Source organism: Cydia splendana, chromosome 21, assembly GCF_910591565.1.
Source record: "Cydia splendana chromosome 21, ilCydSple1.2, whole genome shotgun sequence".
Classification (NCBI taxonomy): Eukaryota; Metazoa; Arthropoda; class Insecta; order Lepidoptera; family Tortricidae; genus Cydia; species Cydia splendana.
This window is the reverse complement of record NC_085980.1, coordinates 6,690,475-6,713,417: the sequence shown is the minus strand read 5'-3', so window position 1 is coordinate 6,713,417 and position 22,943 is coordinate 6,690,475.

Genomic DNA, 22,943 nt, shown 5'->3' with positions numbered 1-22,943 from the left:
TACATTTTCCCAAAGCTTTCATCGGCTTAAAAGAACTAGAAAGCTTGAAAATGCCTTTAAGGGCCTGAACCACTACCACCAGTTTTGACGTTGACAGATACGCTCGCGTCTAAGTAACTTACTTTCTATGCATCTCGCTCGTACTTGCATATTAGTGCAAGCGAGATGTATAGAAAGTAATTTACGTAGACGCGAGCGTATCTGTCAATGTCAAAACTGGTGGTACTGGTAGCCGTACTGTAGCCTGTACCCCTAGTCCTAAATTTCATTCGATACCGTGACGTAAAGTAAACACAAAATCTCATACAAAATGACACTATTTTGTATGAGATTTTGAGTTTCCAATGTTCAAAATCCCTTACAAAAATAGACATGACAGAATCGCAAACGATCGTCATGCTATCGAATGAAAATACTAGTAGTTCTGGCAAGAAAACGCGTCTTTACGACATAGTGGAAACTAGAAGGCCTACCGCGAACGACGTTTGACGTGTTGCCTCTGTGTTGCACTTGTGAATTTGTAAGTAGGTATGACAGGGAGGCAACACATCGATCGTGGTTCGCGGTAGGCCCTCATGGCCTTATACCTAAGTTATTTTAAGTTGTATCTCGTTGTCTTGCGGTATTATTTATGGCGATATAAGTGCGATTTACACCTCGGGTAGGAATCCGGAAACGGAAGCGGAGTCCGTCATGGCGGCGTGAAACCGGCGAATCTAGTATTGTTTATGGCAGTCGGTGTACGGACAGTCTTAGGCCGGCCGGTAGACGGCCGGTGTTTTCGCCGGAAACCGGACCGTGTTACACGACTACGTCCAGCGGTAGCACGGTCGCATTTTTATCGCTTGTCACCATGCCTGTCACGTTCTAACAAGTATGTAAGTGCGAAAGTGACGGCCATCGTGACAGGCGATAAAAATGGACCATGCTGCGCCCGCAGTTTTGTATGTGCCGACAGCTACCTACACCCAAGAAAACAAGACATCGTCGCCGAACCCGGACAATTGTCCGGACGAAAACACCGGACGTGTTACCGTTTCTTCGTTGTAATAAATAAGTAAGTAGGTATATGAAGACTCTTTCAAAGAGACTTGATTTATGTTTTAGGCATAATAGTCATAACGTTTGCCTAACTCGTTCGTGTATTTCCTGTAGACATCGCAAAGTTAAGAGAATGCAAGGCTAATTTTTATGGTTCACCAGTAACGGCTTGTAAAGGCCGGAATTTTTTTTTGTAGGTAAGTACTTAAGGGTGAAATAAGAAAAACGTGATATTAATATATTATATATACGTGATATTGTGACGTTACGAGCTAAAAGTGTTCCAGCTGCGATCGCGCCATTACGTGCACTAGCTCTTTCGTGGTGCGCGTGCCGCGGCCGCTGCTGGAAACCATCGCGAACGCGGACTTCTGGCCGAAGGGTGTGGTGTTTCGGCGGTTCCGTGGGAATCTGCCAAATCCTACACCGGAACATGCGACACGACTGAAAACCGCCATGTCGCCGAAATAATTTTTAGCTTGTAAGATTTTACTATTGTATGTATGTTAGTTTGTAAGGTTTGTAAGGCCTTAGTTGCCTGATAATAAATGATATTTGATATTGGATTTTTTGGATTTCTGATAAAGTGCCTGGGTCGTACCTAATATTATCCACAGAAATGACCTTTTTCTGAAATGTGTTACTACCCATAACTTACCGTGTCAGAAATTATCAACGATTAGGTATCAAAGTTTTTGCTAGGTACCTCAGCTTTTGAAAGCATTGCCTACCGCCGAAATCGAAAATTTAAAATCGTTATCTGCCTCTCTTCCGCTCGGATATATCCAAGATATATCATATATGCAAGAGCGATAGAGAAGCTAATAGCGTTAATGTCGGCAGTAGGCCCTCTTTATTTTTCCATTCCCAATCCAATTTACATGTCACTTCCCAATCTTTACTCCCTCCTTTATCCCTATTCCCCAGGCGCTATACGAAGTTCAAACATTTTACCATGCAAATGGTTTGGACTTTTTATTATGCTTTCAATAAATACAGTGTTGAAAAGAAAGTAATCCTCCTATATTATACGGGTGTTACTTGAAATTCAAAAAAAGCCAGAACCATTATCCAAGCACTTTCTAATCGAACCCCCTCTCTCCGGACTGAAACATTTTACTATGCAAATCATTGGAGCTGTTTTATTAGACGATCGCTTTTGTAAAACGGCGACGCGACGCCACGCCGGCTCGGCAATAAAATTTTATCCGCCTACGTTTGATATGCAAAAATCGTTTACAGCTGAATTGGCGGTAGTATTCTGGCATAGGTCTACCACCTCACTCACATATAGTCCGAAAAGAAATTGTAGAAAATTATTGAGGGCGCCACTTCCTACGTAACTGTCACACATTTTTGCCGTAAGTTGCTTAAATATGGCAACAATTTGGTATGGAATTTTTTAGTTCCATTTTATTTAATTTCTACTATTTTATGTCTCACTATTCCTAGTCACATAGGTTGGTGAGATGTTATGTTATGATTGACTAAAGTCAGTCCATGAAAATTCTGCAGCGGATTTGATAGCCCACGCAGAGCACGTGTTATTTTAAACGTCAAACTTCTATGAAATTATGACGTATAAATGACACTTGCACTGCGTGGGCTATCAAATCCGCTGCAGACTTTTCTTGGTCCGACTCTACAGCGCGGTTGAAAGTTTGTCTGCGTCTGACATAACACTTTCAGTGCCATCGACCCTTTTCCAATACAATGGACACCAACACACCTAGCGTGTTCTTGTCAATGCTGGTTAAAGTAGGTTTTTAGGAATGGGGAAAGCTTTGATTTTCGAAATCAAGCTATTTAAGATATAACGAGGTATAGTATGTAACATTTACATGGACTCACAAAAAAATATAGGTACCCAAATACGTACTTACATGGTCAAAACTCGGTAGGTACGTATTTTATGCGGGTAGTTGCTCCGCAAATATAGCTTTGGTGGTTTTATTGTTCTATGAGATTTGGCTAAAAAGGCTAGGTCATAAAATTCCAAAAAAGGAAACAAGTATTTGACACTATTTGTAGGTTTGAGAGGTAAAATCTAGCTATTCTGGAGCCATTTGTAAAATACTTAAACCGGGCCACCTCAATTAGGTACATGGCAAATTACAGTTTGAGATTTTTAGGTACATGAAGTATTTATGATACTTAACTAGTAAAATTATACAATAATAATAAATAAAAAAAACAATCGATACATCCAGAATACTCCCCCCAATACACTGAATAAAAAGAGTCGATTTTCGATTTGGATACGGCGGGAGGGCAATTTCAGAATATCACCGGTACTCGAAACTGAATACTAGGTATACTCGATACTAGGCATACTAGATATCGCAGGGGAAATCGAAACGGGGGTTGAATGCAAATATACGTTGACGGGAACGTTGGTATTTTATTGATGTTTTGTATGTGTGAGGCATTGAAATTTACTACGAGATTGGCTAAAGTAAATGGGTGAGGCACTTTGGCAAAACCAGATGGAATTAGGTTTATCCTGTAGCCGAAACGAATCAAAACTTGCCAATATACAATGGAATGGGAGACCGTTTTATAGGTTTCGTTTTAGGTAAAATTTTAGGAGGCTATGTGTGTCTGCGTCAGTTTTTAGGGTTCCGTATCCAAAGGGTAAAAAAGGGACTATTACTAAGACTTCACTGTCCGTCTGTCTGTCATCAGGCTGTATCTCATGAACCGTGATAGCAACACTATCACTTGTATGGAATCCTCATACTGTTTGTCTTGCCCCGAGCAAAATAAACTAATGTTAGTCTAACTACTACCTTACCTTACTGTAGGATGATAGATGTTAACCAAATACCAAAAATTTGCCGGTAATAAAAGAAACCCGTAGAAAGGTTGCAATCGCTATTTATATACTTGTTCGTCAGTCAGATAGAAAACAACCATATAAAGCCGACTCCGAACCAAGCTAACTCAGCAAGGCATTCGGAATAACGAAGTGTGGTTATGACATCATTAATGTCAAATTTATATAAAAATATGACCTTTATAATGACACTCCTTTATTTTGTTCTCTTCAAATCGGTGCAAATTGTTTATTTCAGTGTAATAGTGTGTGTAATTTTTTTTTCATGGGTGATCCTTGCCAGTCAATAAACGTTTTTATTATTTATTTATAAAGTTAGCTTAATACTTACTCTATCTACCCGAAGACATAAGTTTTCTTGCAATACCAATCCCAATGCTCAAACGAGTATCAAAAAACATTAAAATCTAAATAATGACATAACATTTCCTCCGATGTTCTGTCGGCAGTAAGCTATAGATTTGGGAGGATATCAGCAGGAACACTGAGAGCTACATAACGGGCTCCTCGGCATACGTATGTGAAAATTATGACAATCATCGCGACAATATGAAGATTCTATTTATTTTCTTTGAATATGTTGGAGGCTGCGGCGAAGCTCTTAATAGTACTTCGGAAAACGGTCCATATGACTGACACTTTTCTAACACATAGCACTGAAAGTTTCTCCATAAATATACTCCCTGTCCGCAGCATTGATTATTATCCAATAGATAGGTACACTATTACTATAGTCTCTGTATCTTTAGGTATTTAAATAAAAGTATACAAAATCTACCCTCAAATGGCTCCTTAAGCCAGTTGAGGGTAGATGAAAACATTACACGATCAAATAAAGTAGGCATGGTATAATAATATACTCCGCCTGGTACTCCATTCCGAGATTCGCGTATGACCTAACTGACACGCGCCTACGTCATCATGCTGTTTACAGGTTCTCAAACTTTGAAATGTGGGAGAATTTTAACCAACGGTGAAAATTATTTTAACGGCATTAATTTTAAGTTATTCATGTAGAAACACAGTAAAATAAAACAAATCTAATGTATTAAATTAAACTTTATTTATCTATACAAGACAAACGTTTGAAAAACTAATTCACAGTTACACATTAATTACCAAGCTTACGACGTGAAAAGTTTGGAAAACACTGTGACTACTGACACTGAGCGAGAAGGAAATAACAATTAACACGCGTTCGACAAGGATGACGGTCAGGGCATGAAGTTATCTAGATCCGAATTGTCAAATGTGCACAGCGCTATCCTGTGTTGCCAGTAGTATAAAAAGAATTACCCGAAAGTCTGAAATTTCTTTTGTGAATCGGAAGATATTGCTAACGAGTAATTAAAAATGACGTGTTATTGTAAAATTTAAGCTAAAATACATATAAATGAAAATTATAAAATTATAAAGAAATATTTTAACTTATTAACCATAGGTATAATGTACCCATGTAACATGTTATGTTGAAATAAAGTGGAAATGTTATTGTGACGTAGGCCCGTGTCACTCTGGGAATGGAAGACCATGTTTTATTAGACCATGAAAGTAGGTTAAAGTCAGGTTGTTCAGTGACAGATCCAGGCGGTTTTGTCCAATGAATGTTATAACTACCCGTAAATGTACAAATTATTTGTTTAGTTTTATTTAAATACCTAAAGATACAGAGTATACTACCCGCTATTAAAAAAGTTGTCATTAAAAGTTATGATTGATGATTTTTAGAATAGAAACACTTTATTGACAAACTGTGTACAGAAGATTTTATTGTTTTTATTCGTTTTAAACTTTATTGCACAAACACAGGAAAAATGTACAAATGGCATTATCTACCAGTCAACCATTGGGTCAAGCAGAGACAAATGTTGGTGCAGGAGATTCATAACTCATGAAGAGAAATTTAACCGAGAAGTATTTTTTTTAAATTAATAAACTAATACATATTACTACATAGTACATTATTTTAATTCTTCTGACAGAAGATGCTTGCGGAGTATTAGTCGTTTGAAGACAGGTTTGTTTGGGGCTTGTCGAATAGACAGAGGGGATTCCAAAGACAATAAAAGATATCCATGTTCATCATTTTCAAGCCACTCGAACCCATTTGCTTTGCCCTGTATAATGTATTTGCTATCCCGTATAATGTAGGTAAAGCGTTATAGCTGGCTTGTATAATGTTAGTAAGTAGGTAGAGCGTTATTGCTATACCCGAGTACGCAAATACGCATTAGGTGCGCAAACGGCGCAGTTATGCTGATTTTATTTTTCATAATATTGTTTGTCACGAGAATTGAAGTGATCGGGGTATAATGGTCGAAAGCAAAATAATAATACACTCGCGATCAAAAAAATCGACTCAAGCAACATTTTTTACTTTTGGTCGTTTTTCCGGAAAGCGGGAAATATTTTAGTAAAACTTTCAATGCAATTTTATTACGAATTTATTCAGCTACAAAAAACAGTAAAAGACAACGATCTCGCTTGCGTAGTTTTTAGGTTATTGCAGTTTTTGTACAAAATGGCATTTTGCATGGTTATGATATGGCACGAGTTGTGCCCCCTTGAGACCAATAGAAACCGGTGTAACCGGTTATTTCTTATCAGTCGCTTATCAGAAGTTGACCAGTGCACATCTCCTCGCAATCTTTCACCGGAATCACCTTGGAAAAATGGATACCACCGAAGCTGAAGCCGCCGAAGTCGTCGCCTTGGTGAATCGAGGATTCTCGCAGCGTTCTGTCGCTGAGCAGCTGAATTTACTGCTGTCACCAGAGTTTACCGTCGGTTTCGTCGATTTGGAACCTTGGGGGGAACTTTTGGGCCCAGTAGCAGGTCTTCTTGGGGTAAGGTTGGCTTCCTTGAGTCTTCGCCGAACTGTTGGAGTGCTAACAGGCACAACCCGGTTCCGCATCAGGTCTCGCTGGATGGCAACAGCGGTACGGTGGCGATTACGAAGACTGGAGGTGACGATGAAGCGGTCTTCCCTCTCCGTTGTGCACCGCTGACGGCCAGATCCTTGTTTCCGTTTCAAGGTTCCAAATCGACGAAACCGACGGTAAACTCTGGTGACAGCAGACTGGCTTAAATTCAGCTGCTCAGCAACAGAACGCTGCGAGAATCCTCGATTCACCGAGGCGACGACTTCGGCGGTTTCAGCTTCGGTGGTATCCATTTTTCCAAGGTGATTCCGGTGAAAGATTGCGAGGAGATGTGCACTGGTCAACTTCTGATAAACGACTGATAAGAAATAACCGGTTACACCGGTTTTTATTGGTCTCAAGGGGGCACAACTCGTGCCATATCATAACCATGCAAAATGCCATTTTGTACAAAAACTGCAATAACCTAAAAACTACGCAAGCGAGATCGTTGTCTTTTACTGTTTTTTGTAGCTGAATAAATTCGTAATAAAATTGCATTCAAAGTTTTACTAAAATATTTCCCGCTTTTCGGATAAACGACCAAAAGTAAAAAATGTTGCTTGAGTCGATTTTTTTGATCGCGAGTGTAAGATTTCTTACTGTTTTTGAGTGAGGTGCAAGGTGTAACTTAGTAAGCATTGCAGTAGTTTCCCAAGTATATACTGTTTCTGGTTTAGTAGATATTAGTGATTTTCAAAATCCGAGTGTTTTGAGTCTTATGACTCCGATTTTACACATTAATGTGCATTAATGGTTATCTAAAATCTTCCTACGTATCGTATCACCTCAAGCCAATAACCCTAGCTAATTTATCAACTAGCCGACAGCCCGACATAATATCTTCACGCTACGCCGCCCGCCGTGAAATTCTAAAGGCTATCTGGCCGTCTAGATTTTCCGAGTCTCTTGTTAGGGCTTATACAACATAGACAATAACCTAAGGGGTGCTAGTTGGGTAGTGGTAGGGTGTTTGGGTGTGTAACAGGCAGATTAGGACAGCTCTAGTCCATAGACTAAGGGCGGTTACAGACTAGCGATTTATACCAGCGGAATACATGTAAGCGTGTGTAAGTTCGTATATACCAAATCTAGGGAAAAGTAACACACGTGTAAGCTCGTACCGCCGAAACGACCGTATACGCGCGGAAAAATACGGTCTGAAACCGAACCGCCCTTACGGACATATCTACAAGTGGCCATAATAATATATGTCTATGTTGACAATTTGTTTTACTGCGGAATATTAATGATGATTTTAACACATGTAACAAACGTTTGCGTTTGTGTATCAAAGCTTAAGGAGATTTTGTCTCTCTTATGCCTTTTGGTGGTGAAAAGGTGCTTGTACTCGTAATAATGATTTAGACATTTACTAACAATATTTACCGGCCGCTAAAAGCTACCCAAAACTGTTTATTAAAATGTGCAAATAATCCCAATAAAGACACCTTTTCTTGACACTGCAACCAAATCGCCGACTACCCACTTAAGCCAAAAAACAAACGAAAATCAGTACATTTTACAAAACCAATACAAAGTTTGACAAAGTTATTCATGCCGTTCGTAAAACTATAAGGGTAACTTAAAGGTATTATAATAAGATAGGTTTTCGGGTGAGTTTTTACTGTAGATGCAAGTGTAAGTTTGTGGTGTTAAGGGGGTTGTAGCAAAAACGCGGGTGCTTGGCGATGGGGCGGCGCTAAGGCTGAGCTAATATTTGGGATGCGATTAAGCTGTGCCCATGGATTTATGGGAACGTGATATGAGCATAGAGTATTTCGAATATGTTAAAAATGGAATTATAAAAATATTAATTTTCTACATAGGTTCCACCTACTTACAACATACGTATACCTCGACAGCAACAACATATTTTGACAAATAAACTGTAACTTGGGTTTTTAAAAATACTTATAGAGTTTTAACATGTTACGTTTTCCAAAATATATTGGTGAAGGTAGTAACTTAAAATTTAGCTTACTTTTTTCAGTAACACTTTATACAATTAGGTACTGTAAATAGGTATGTATGATTTTTTTGTGTTGCAAATTTTGAAAAACGGAAGACCTAGTATAAACCTAGTTTTTCATTGTGTCAATAACATAGGTAAGTACAAAAAAATCATGGAGAATAGAAAATATTTAGAAGTGAAAAACGTCTTTTCTTAGTAAGTACGTTCCATATGTACCTACTTCCCGCTTTCCCGCACCGACAAGAGCCTTGCTCTTTAATTATGATGATGAAGAGCTCTTCAATCTAGCCAAATTGTATCCAAATCTAACAAAAAAAGATCGTCCATAAAAATCGTTCTAGAAATGGGATGTTAGCCTGGAAAAGTATAGTTCAGTCGGTGGGAAACCCTCTGGTTTTGGATACTCTGTTTAATATACATCCCCAAACACAGCCGGACCCTACTTTGTCGTGGTTTAAAACAATTAAACGATTGATACAACAAACATAACGGCACATACCGTGGGACTTTACATCTCTTTACTTTTTAACCGACTTCAGAAAAGGAGGAGGTTATCTATTCGACTGTTTTTTTAATCATAAAGCCTGTTTGTCTTTTAATTAATTATTTATTTTAATAATACTTGAAGAGAGGTATATTTATATAAATTTAAACATTAAAATGGTTTATATACATTTAAACGTTAAACGTCAAACTTCTATGAAAGATAACGTATAAATAACATTTGCACTGCGTATGCTATCAAAATCGTTGCAGACTCTTCTTGGTCTTTGGTCTAAATCTAGTACATACCTTCAATGTATCTTTTTATTTTGAAATATGTATAGATAAATTATACATGATTAGTAAAAAAAAGGATTAGTTATCATTAAAATCTGAGATTTTGGCTCATGGAACGCTGTTTTTATACTGTAAAGGATTTTATGAATCATACGGAGTGATGTGTTATATTACAACCATTTCAGTGTCTTCTAATTCAAATTCGAATCTAACTGTTTTTATATTACTGACTCTTTTTTACTGATGTTAAGTTACCATTTGTCGGATTAATTTATGTTGTATGTAATGCTAATTAATATCCTCTATAATATTTGCATACTGTTTAAAACAGTTGAAAAAGGTGAAACATATTTTATTTTTACACTAACACATGTAATCTTTACCCTTTTTCTGCGAATAATTTTTTGTTTGTTTGTTTGTAAGTATAATACATTATAATTAAGTACTTACAAATATGAATAACCAAATAATAGTTAACAAATGGAGGTAGGTACTTAATTACAGAATAAATGGATATGTGCTGAAGTAACTTATTATCAAGCAATCAAAAATACCTACACTTGGGCAAAACCGACTACATTATATGTATCTTAGGTGCAGGATTAAATTATTTTTTCAAACTTGTATTTACTTCTTCCCAATCCCCTTTCCAACACTCATTGCCCGAAAAAAACATTTTTTGCCCAAAACACAAGTACCTACTTAATCTCATAATGTGTTTAAATCGCGTCCGGTGGGCTCTCGCACTATCTCCTCTTAATAGCTGCTTCCTCACGTCTCTCATACTCTGACCAATCTTGAACCGTGTTTCAAAGAGATAAGGTCTATCAAAAGTCAATTTGGTGTGTACTTTAGAGGCGGCGCCTGCTTTTGTCAATGTTTTTACAGACCTTTCACTTTGCCAACTCTTACTTATAAGTCGACTACTTCGAAAAGTGGGTACTAGTATTCTGGAACATTTATTTTTGTAATTCTGCACAAATAAAAACATTTTTACTTATCTAATTGCCTGTAGTTTTTTTATAATATACAAAGAAGTTGTTGTTTAACCGCTCGTGCATATTGATACCCGAGCAAGTGAAAGATTCCAAAATACCAGCAAACATAAGAAAACAACTCAAAATTTGCATTTTGATTACTTTGCCTCACATGTGAATAAAATGCAACTTTGCTATCAGTTTTTGAAGTGCAAAGTAAGCCTTTCCGAGCTGGTGTGGTGAAAAAAATATTCCTATTCCATTAAAAGTCTATCGTGACTATTTTAGGACTAAATACCTCCTAAGTAAATTGATTTATTCCAAATGTGGTAGTTTAGTCTTACAAACTTTTTCTTACTATTTTGAAATTGAAATTCATGTGTGCATTGAAACACAACTTTGTCGCTTTTCCCATACAACCACTTCCAGTCGCCGTTACGACGCGGTGTTGACACATCTTGTGTCGACACCATCTGTTTCGGTCACAATTCCAGTCGCAGAGTCGTCGCCGTGTCGACACAGTTACCAGAAATGGGGAAGGGTCGACACATGACACAAAGTGACATAAAGTGTGGTCGCCGTGTGCACACATTGTTTCGGGTTTGCGACTACTTTATGCCAAAATCATTCGTTCATTCGTTCATTTTGTTCCTGTCAAATGGAAACTGTCAGATGGAATAGTACATTGTGTATTAAGGGCGGGAAATAAGAAATTACGAACGAGTGTCAATTTTAAGCCCGACGCGAAGCGAGGGCTTAAAATGTTCACGAGTTCGGAATTTCTTTACCGCCCGTGGCACACACAATGTTTTTCATCACACTTGTAAGGAAAAAAAGGAGAATTAATAAAAACAAACTTCTGTATAAAACACTTTTCCGCCCTAGGGCGGAAATTTCAATTTCCCGCCCGCAAGCCCTACGTGTAAATAAGTGTTTTTCATCACACTTGCTCGGAAAAGATTTTTTCCGCCCTAGGGCGAAAAATTCAATTTCCCGCCCGCAAGCCCTACGTGTAAATACATCTTTTCCGAGCAAGTGTGATGAAAAAATACTTAAATAAAAATAAGTGACATTAATACGCCATCTCTTAAACGGATTACAAGACGTAATTATATATTGTTTGCATTTATATTACAATATGACTTAAATTATTATGGGGAATTAAACTGCTCGAGTGATTTGATAAACTAAGTGTAATATAATCAACGCGCCACCACATTGTTTTAGTTTAGCCGGAAATGAAATTGTTTACTTCTCAGTGCCTGTGTTCATAACTATATTATTTGAAGCATTTTTAGTACTTCGATGCGTATACTATACTTAAATAACAGAAATAACGCTTTACATACTACGAAACTTGTTAATTATGATGTATAAATATGGTTCAAGGCTGAGAAATATTGCAGTCACAAATGTTTCGACTTTGTGTCGACTCTGTGTTGACACATGACACGCGCTGTCAAAAGTAATAACAAAGTTACTGGTATGTTACTGGATTTGCAAAATGGCTCCTTGTGTTGATTTGGTTTCAGATATTCTCAAAGTGTAAAAATGCCGTGGTCAGAGATGGGCATTAATCGATTAACTGTTTATTCGACTAATTAATGGAATAAAAAAAGTTAATTCTCAAATTTTAATCGCGATTAGTTTAGTCGACCTAACATAGATTGAAATTGAATTAATCTGAATATTAATCGAATAAATTATCGATTAAATCTCGATTGAAAGTTGACAGGGGGCCATTTTTGTAAAGTCTATTTCAATAGAACTTGCTAACTATGTAAACAAACCGCCATATTGAAATTGTCTCTGAATGATGAATTTACTAGTGATGGGCAAGACTCCTACTTACTACTTTACTAATGTCAAACCATCTCGAATAATCAAATACCAAAAGTAAAAAACAAGTAGTTACATATTTTTAATTTGTTTAATCACGATCAGAAGACAAATTAGTACTTAAGAATGATGTATTGATGTATTTTATAACCGCGGCGGTAGGTACAGATCATGGGTTGGGTAGTGTGTAGCGGGTTTATATCACAAACTTTAGTCACAACACTACCCATCATAGGCAATTGTAGAATTTAAAAGAAACAAAACCGTCATTCCATCAGGTCCTCATAACCTAACTTATGAACCCATTTTAAACTTTTAATTGAATATCCAAGATACAGTTATATATTTATGTATTTTACGGAACGGACTGTTTCAATAGTGTATATGTGTATGGTTTCAATGGTATTTGATGAGGTGGTGTAAAAATTCAAAGAGAAACAGTGATAAAACAAAGTTACGTTGTTTGTTTACATAGTTAGCAAGTTCTATTGAAATAGACTTTACGTAAAAATAATAGAAATGTCTTGCATGCAGATGGTAGCAAAACACTTTGTCATAAAAGTCGAGATGGGTGTCGATATATAGGTTTTAGGGAGTGCCGATTTCGAAAATAATGACCATTTTGGAATCCGAAATGGCGGCCATGCACTATGTCATAAAAGTCGTCATGGGTGTCGTTTTATAGGTTTTGGGGGGCGCAGATTTAGAAAATGATAACCATTTTGTATTCCAAAATGGCGGCCATGCACTATGTCATAAAAGTCGTCATGGGTGTCGTTTTATAGGTTTTAGGGGGCGCAGATTTCGAAAATGATGACCATTTTGGATTCCAAGATGGCGGCCATGCACTATGTCATAAAAGTCGTCATGTATGTCGTTTTATAGGTTTTAGGGGGCCCCGCTTTCGAAAATGATGACCATTTTGGAATCCAAAATGGCGGCCATGCACTGTCATAAAAGTCGTCATGGGTGTCGTTTTATAGGTTTTGGGGGGCGCAGATTTCGAAAATGATGACTATTTTGGATTCCACTTTTATGACAAAATACGTAGCCGCCATCTTGGATTATAAAATGATCATCGTTTTCGAATTCTGCACTCCCTAAAACCTATAAATCGACATCCGTGACGACGCAAGTTATCTTTATTTTCAGATCTAACAAATTGCTACAGAATACAAACGACAAAAAAGAAGCGAGGAGGTAATGAAACATGCAAAAATACAGATGATTCCTCGACGCAATTGGGTGATTCTTAAATTGTGTCCAGATTTTTTTTGTCATAAAAGTTTATATTTTTCACATATTACTAAATCTATGGCAAAAGTTATAATATTGCAATGGATTCCATCGCATGTAGGTATAAGTGGCAATGAGACAGCTGATGCATTAGCAAAACAGGCATGCAGCGATGGCATTGAATTTCACTTGAAACATTATATGGGGGCAATAATGACTGTTTACATTTAGTCAAATTAAAGTGTCGCGAATTGTGGAAGGAATATTTCGACGAGAGATCTAGGGACAAAGGTATTTGGTATAAGACAATACAGCCACAACCCTTTAATTCTCCTTGGATTGATAATAGTGTGTTGTGTAGGCAGGATCTAGTTTTATTATTGAGATTGCGCTCTGGACACATTCCATTGAATAAGTTCGCCTACCTCATGCGTAAAGTGAATTCGGAATTATGCACCTTATGTAATCGCGTCGAGGATGTGTATCATATTTTAATGGAGTGTGTCCGAAATGAGCGACTTAGAAGACAGATATTTCATGACAATGACAGTTCCATTGGGTTATGTAATACCTACCTTTCGAACCCCATGTCTGAGGTTGTTGAAAAGGTACTAAATAGTGTTAGCGGTCTGAGGGACAGAAATGTGTGATGTAATTAAACTAGATGTAGCTATTTACTTTCTTTTAACTTTGTTAATTAAGTCTGTTTTTTATGGGGTGACATATTCGTTCAATCGAAAAAGCCCCTTAATAAAGGAAAAAAAAAAAGTTCCGTGACATTTCGACCTTGTAATTTTTTAAGTAAATGTTTTTGTTTATCTATGAGGATCTCACTAGAATAGTATAATCAAGGTATGTTTATATTTGATGAATGAAATAGTAACGCAAAAAAAATATATATTTGTGTCTTATATTCCTGCCGAAGACTTTTATTTTACCTTTTCCTTCTACACAAGTTTGGCCAAGTAATAAGAATTTAGGGCACTCAATTTTATTTTCACTTCTACAACAGTAAAGCTACGAGGCCATGTTTTGGTATCGTTTTCGTATAAATTCGCAGTACCAAATTTAGTTAAGGTATCACATTGACACCATTCCGAAGTAAAAACATATAAACTTATTAAAATACTTTCTTTTAAACTCCTCTTCACGCTTAAACTGCTGAACAGTTTTAATTTAAATTTGGTACACATATATTTTGAGTCCCGAGACAGGATATAATAAGTTATCTCAAAAATCACCCTTTAAAGGTGTGAAATGAGGTGTAGGGGGGAATTCAGAATTGACTTCTTGAAGTTAATACTGTTTAAGTTTAGGTTTGAAGTCATGTTTTTTCATCATTTTTAACTAAATCAAAGATGTAGACCATCCCAAATTTCATATAAATCGGTTCAGCGGTTATTGATTTCCCGTACAAATTTCCACGCCACTTTTCACACCTTCAAAAGATGATTTTGGTTATAAGATCTATCCTATGTCCTGTTCCGGGACGCAAACTATTTCTATACCAAATTTCAACGAAATCGGTTCAGCGGTTAAGCGTCAAGAAGAGTTTCAAAAAAACCGGCCAAGTGCGAGTCGGACTCGCGTATTAAGGGTTCCGTACATTAAGTCCGACTCGCGCTTGACTGCACATTTCTAATAGGTTTTCCTGTCATCTATAGGTAAAGAACTATTTTGTGTATTCAGACGGACATACATACAGACGCACGAGTGATCCTATAAGGGTTCCGTTTTTTCCTTTTGAGGTACGGAACCCTAAAAAGATTTATTTTTATTTTGTGGAATGGTGTCAATGTGATATCTTAAATGGATTCAGCACCCCAGATTTATACGAAAACGATACCAAACACGGCCTAGCACCTTCACTGATATAGATATATCAAGATAAAATTGAGAGCCCTAAATAAACTTTCAAGAGCGGATATCTCAAAAACTATTCAACATATCGAAAAAATTGACGGAATAAACTTGTAACAAATTAAATTACCTTTCATTTTGTATAAGTGGCCATGTCGCTGAGATGCATAGTTTCCGAGATATAATCGAAAAACGGGAAAATGGGACCTTCAAAGCCCCCTCTCTCCCCCCCGCTCAAGGGCTACGGCCGGGGACTTTTGATATGTTCACCTCCTAACTTGTCAAACCGAGTTACGGAGTCAAAAATTGTGTTCCGAGCATTTCCCTCTACAACTTTTGGAGCATTCGTTGCCTGACCTAAGTAGCTTATTGAATTTCTTTAAAAACTTTTCTGTAAAAGGTTGACGGGTGTTGGGTGTTTATATGGTTTCGGTCGATTATTATCATTTGCATTGCCCATGATGACTTACTAGAATTACGAGCACACGAGACACTAATAGTAGTTTGACAAACCTTGGTTTTCAAGAGGTATTTTATATTGACATTTGCTGTCACAAATTTGCTGTCAGATTTAGTCGCAAACCGCACGCAAAGTGCACACAAATGTGTCGACACCTTGTTACGGAAAAGTGTAGACACGGCGACGACACTTTGTTTCGAAACAATTCTAGACACATTGTGTGGACTCTGTTACGACACATCTGACATTTAGTTACCACTTTGTGATTCTGCGACTGGAATGGTTATATGGGTTATTATTCAAAATCATTTACATGTTGGGTAAATAAAGTTGTTGTATGTACCTAGTTTAACCTTTCGTGGTGTATGTGCGGTCTAAAATTGCAAACCTCAGTCGTGCCGTTTAGAGCCTAAAAAAATGTTAAGTATAAAAAATGCAAAAAGATGACAAAAAATTTGGTCAGGATCATCATCATACATAGACGAGAGGTTAAGAAAAATGTTTACTTCATCCTTATTATTAAACCAAAAACCATCTGGAGTGACGATTATAAACCGGTCGTGTTACACTACTTGGGCGGCGTCAACGCTAGCGCCGGGTCTGTCTTTGATCTCGCCGCGTGCGCGGGAGCATGAGTGCTTCACACGCACTCACATTATCCATCACTTATTAGTTGCAAGTGTTGCAACTGCATAGAATTTTGCCAGCTTTTAAGCAAGGTGGCCGACACTTTTCCAAATGTAGTCGCAGGTTACCTCTCTGGTGTTTTTTTTTCTCTTCTTCAATTTAAGAGGTATCCTCTTGTCGGTATTTTCCATTTCTCCCTCTCATATGCCATATCTTGACCTCTTGATACGACACGACACCAGCTTTTTCTTTTATTTGGTCTATATAGCTACGTTCTGGTTTTTTTTTTCTTCAAGCCTATTTAATAGAAGAATAGAATTTAATCGGCTTTAATGTTAGGTACGTTACATCATATTGTCATATTATAGAAAAGAGTTTAAGTAAATACGGGAACATCACAAAAGTACATAATATTAGACTTAGATTCCGAGTAAAATTCAAATTTTTCCAAGATGATACACATTTTCCAAGATGGCGGTGGTTCCTCGATGTCCCCAAATGTCAAATAGTGTGGACATGAAGAAAAGACCTTTAATTAACATACATACCAAATTTCAGGACTGTTCCAGAGATTTCGAGGTTTCTCCTATTCCGATTGTGCTAGAGTTAGACCAAGAAAAGTCTGCAGAGATTTTGACAGCCCACGCAGTGCACTTGTGTTATTTTAAACGTCAAACTTCTATTCTATGAAATTATGACATATAAATAACAATTGCACTGCGTAGGCTATCAAAATCGCTGCAGACTTTTCTTGGTCTAGCTCTATTGCCCCGAGCAATAATCTATGATTGTCTCACTCAACATGACCATACCGGCCAAATAAAACATCCCTTTTTCAAATTGGTCAAAACACATAACCACTAATCAAAGCTTTGAGTTACACCGCCAATACAGCCATGTTTGAACACTTTTCCCCATATCCGATTGCCGGTCAAGATTCGCAAAACACGATAATAAGACAAAGTCCCATTGAATACAACCGCTGTAGTCACTTAGACCCTTGTCAAAGTAAATCTAGGATGTTTACTATTCTATTAACTTAGTCGGCGAATAGAAAGGTGTGCTAATTCTGTAACTGAACACCATAATATACCTTGTGAATATAAATGTTCACGCAATTATATGCCATAAGCGCCTGGAAATAAGTGTGATGTGTGCGTGTATAAATGCTGCCACGCCATTAGATATATCGGAGCAGCCAAGGTACTCAAAATATCTGAGCGCGCACTCTAACGCCTTGATAATATAGGCGTGTTCAGATATTTCTGAGCGCCTTGGCCGCTCCGATATATTTGGTGGCGACTGTACATTTAAAGATTGGTTTTGTTTGGAACTTAGAAGCAGCTTTTCCGTTGTCGGCGAGATTAAAGCTTTTGCTAATAATTTTTCAGACAAGACACATTATTTCATATAAGAGTTGAGTGAAGCTTCCGTTAGAACTAGAAATACATAAATTCTCACAAACAGAACCGAAATTCCTAGCCACGGCAGCCCGCTATCTAGAGTCAATATCTACGCCCACAACTATTAATATTAATTAGGTAAATTTAGTGATAAGTCTAGTATAATTAGTTTTAAGTACATATGTTTGTAACCCATAACTTGCATGTTTGGTTTAACTGTCAATGTAAAGTTGGTTAAATAAATAAAAAAATGTAAAGTTTGAAAAATTCTATATGGTGATTACTTAAGAAAACATTAGTAAAGTTAACATTAGGTACCTACCTAAACTAAATATTTTTGTCAATACGTTGTTTCAGTTTTACGGGCGCCATTTTGATTATAGGAACAAAACGTAGCTTTGAAATATCAATCTAATATGTTCTTACTGCTTACCTACCTAACAAGAAATCAAATCGACCGGAAAGAAATACATATTCCGTAAAACGTCATCGCCAGTCGTCAATAAAAAAGAAATGTTATATAACAGAGTCGCAATTGTCGTCAAAGTGGCGAGAGTGGAAAATCCATTACCACTCGATACCTACACATATTTATAGTCTTTAGTGATGGACACAATGGTGAATGGGCACATTCTCGATAAAAGGCAAATAAAGGCTTAAAGGGATAATTTCAACTTTGTACTACCTATTGCCATGTGTTTTTGTGTGTTCTGTACAATAAAGAGTTAATACTTACATACATACAAATAGGTATTTCATTGCAAAGAGAAACCAGAACAAGCCTATATCAACTTTGACTACCTACATATTTCTCTATAACTCCAAATAGAGTCATGATTTCAAAATAACCTTGTTCATCTGCTTTGCTTCCCTTCTAAATACAACTCTTTTACATAAGTTTTAGGTAGCCACTAAATATATAAAGGTCTGGCACAATTAACGAAATATCAACCATTCGTCAGTTTTAACTTTGTACTCAATAATCTGCAAATTGCTGCAAAAACCTTATACGTATTTTGACAAACTGCCTTTTCAGTTTAGTTTTTATTTATACTAACATAAAGTGCAAGAATAACTAAAAGCCAGATTAATTTCTTATATCTATATAAATCATATGAATGTTTTATTTTTATTACAGTCCATTCAGGCTACTTATCTACAACAAACTTCCTTATTTGAAAAGCACTGAGACAATTCAAAAAGACAAAAGTCCGCAACACACTGTGTATACCAGGGATGTTAGGTACCTACGAGTAAATAACTTAGGTAACAAATAAACATTTAGGTAGTAGATTATTTTTATCGATACTTGCCCATCCCTACGAAAACATATTAGAGTGCACGTCGTCACATTTTCTAATCTATATTCAAATTGGCGAGCGCCGCACCGCATTGTGAAAACGGAATATTTTTCCAATTTCGCTGGAAAACCGCTTCCAAGCGACGACACCGCCAAACCAACACACAAGCCAAGTTCAACCTTACCCTCAATAAATTAGGGGTCAATAGAAATATTTCCAACCGCAATAAAATTTTGGTAACTCTCAAAATGAAGTCACTCAAAAATCAAAACACAAACGGAATTCTACCTTACCCCATGGTATTAAAGTCTATAATAAATAGTTTGAATGAAAATGCAAATTGGTTGGCTGAATAGAACGACCTGAAAAACGTATACGCGCAAGTGCTATTGTCATCTCTTTTTAGCATTTACCTATACTTTTTATTTCAAAGTAGGGTTGTTGCTTTTTAATGTCATTGATTTTCCATACATTTCGGTTTTTTATCGAATATTTTGGATTGAAAACCTTAAAATAGTTAAAATGTTATATGTAATTAAATTATGTACTAAGTACGAGTATGTAACTCTGCAATAACTTGAACAGAACAAAGTGTGGAAGTGTCATGAACTCATAATAATCGTTTTTTATAGAATTTATATGATGACAGTGCTATATTGGAAATGCTACGCAGAAGTTGTTTGGTCCGACTCTTGTGCTAAATAGGGAATATTACGCGAAACTCTGCGTAGGGGGCGCCACTACCACAATCCATCACAATCTGGGGGTTATCAAACCTCTCTATCACTCTAGCATATTCGAGCGATAAAGAGGCAGATAACTAAATTTCTATTTACGCGTTTCCCGGTAGGCCCTTTGTTAACAAACCGCCTTGATGCATCAATCTCATATTTCATTATCTGTGAAAACTTGTCAAAAACAGTTTAAGGAACAGTAATATGTATAAATTACTCTATGGTTTACTAGAGGCGCTACTGCTGCACTCTGGCGGCAGAACACATTGCAGTAATACCCCCTAGGTAAGTGTAAGATTAGGGTTTAATATTATTACTGTTGTATCGATTCACTTACGTTCTCTCATTGTATTTATTTTAGAGCAGCAATACAACTGGAACGTACAATTTCGCGGGCAAGATGGCGGTGGTCGGCGCCGGCGCGACAGCAGATTCAACTCGTTAGCTACATGGATACTCGTAGTGATAATACCTACTGGATATTTATATTAGATTATTTAAGCTTCTTGGAATGTTATTTGTAGTTAGATAATACGAGACGTGGACACTGACTGTGGGGCTAATCCAGAAGCTTAAAGTCGCTCAACGTGCTATGGAAAGAGCTATGCTCGCAGTTTCTCTGAAGGACAAAATTCGGAACGAAGTGATCCGCCAGAGAACCAAGGTGACCGACACAGCTTTGAAAGTTAGTACGTTGAAGTGGCAATGGGCTGGCCACATATGTCGCAGAACCGATAATCGCTGGAGTAAGCGTGTTCTGGAGTGGAGGCCGCGTCTGGGCAAACGTAGCGTGGGACGGCCTCTGGCCAGATGGCGGGATGACTTGCACAGGAGGGCCGGCAGCGACTGGATGCATAAAGCGGCAGACCAGGCCACGTGGCGTACCTTGGGAGAGGCCTATATCCAGCAGTGGACTGAAACGGGCTGATGATGAATACGACACCAAAATTTCAGCGTAGGAAGTTGTTGAATTTAGTTTGTTTCAACCAACTACCAACTACCTAAGACACGAGACAGGCCTGACAAGAGACATGCCAAACTATAGGCTAGCCGTATGACCTGTGCTGTGCCCTGTTTATCAAAAGCTTGTAACTTGTAATACGAGTGGAAGTCCCTTTCTAACAAAAGTTGTCAAAAAGGGACTTTCACTTGTATTACAAGTTACAAACTTTTGATAAACAGGGCACAGGCATCCGATTTTACGGGGCAAAATTTAATGACAGATGGACAGTTCATATCGCGATATCGTACTAATCAAGCGCAAAATTTTGTTGTAATTGAGACTTTGTGTTTGCGCAATGTGGTACTAGTTACAACAAATTTTTCCCCGTAATTAGTACAAGTCTGAACTAGGGTATCGACATATCGATAAACGCAATTATCGATGCTTTTCCCAAACACTAGGCTCGCTCTAACTTTAGTTTGTATTGTATTTTAGATGATATTGTTACACGTAGTTTTTAAATCAACCACATCTAGCAACGTTAACTCTACGTGATCAAACCAGGCCCTGGAATAAGATGTCCAGTCTCTCATATTTATTTTTATTTATTTATTTATGATTATTTGCATGGGCCGCGCTGGATGTGACAATACAGGCGCTATTGTTTTCCGAAATAATAACGAGATATGGCGCTTCGCGACATTGCCTTTTTATTTATTTATTTTTATTTTTTGGTCACGAGCCTTTAAGGGCGTGTAGTATTTTATACATTGGCGTTTGAATAGGTCTGAAATAATATAAGTTTGGTGAGTGAAAGGTAGATTTATGGTGGTTATAAATGGTCGTGGTTGCTGGCCGCCTTGCGAGACTGCTTTGGATTAGGACATGATGTGAAAAATTTTGAGATATTTTTTCTGTTATAACACGGTAAAATTTGGTGGTCAGTTACCTATAGATAACTTACCACAACACGGTAACATTAGGATGTTACCTAAGTACCGTTTTCACAAAAGTTATAAAACTGAGCGTTTTCAAAAAAAAAATGTACATTTCATTCATGTCTTCAAAATATTGACTTCTTGGGCTCATTTTACTCAGAATAATTTGTAAATTCACGCCTCATACATGAAAAAATGTGTCTCAAAACTTTCTATGAATAAATATTTTTCCAGTGCGTCACGTTCATACAAATAAAAAAACTTTTCATACTAAAATGTGACGATCTGGAAAGGAAATCTTGGGACACATTTTTTCATGTATGAGGCGTGAATGTACAAATGGTTCTGAGTAAAATGAGCCCAAGAATGAAGACATGAATGCAATGTACATTTTTTTGGAAAACGCTCAAATGCGTTGTACATAGATGCACCTTATGTTATGCCCATTTGTTATTTTTTTTTAAACCTCATTATTACAAATATCTCGTGACTAATACTATGTTGTATGTAGATGATAGGCATTTTTATGTGAATAGTGCTTAAGTACTTAGGTTTTATAGATATAAGTTCTACAACGCCGTATTTATAACCCCTTTTTTATCATTACATACTTGCAATAAAGTTCTTATCTGTTTATCTATCTCCATTTTTTATTCGCACTTAATATACGTGTTAGTAAAGTAGTGAAATTCCACCCGCATTATTCTCATAGCTCCCTTTATTGATTTACAATTTCATTGCAGTCTATTACTGTGTCGCATTCACATTGTCCAACCTGATTCGAATTTGATATCTTGTTACGGTTATGATCTTACTTTCATGGTTATGGTTTTGAACTGGTTTTGATATCAATCAATCAAAGCAATTATTTTTAGGCAACTAAGGCCCATAGATACATCATCAAATCAGCCTTTTATCGCCCACTATTGAGCATAGGCCTCTCTTCGAGTACGGCACTTATCCCGTTCCCGAGCCAATCTCGTGTAGAAGTGACCCGCAAGTCCCGCAACTTCCGAATGTCGTCCACCCGACAAGCCAATGGACGCCAGACACTCCTCCCATTAGTAGAAGA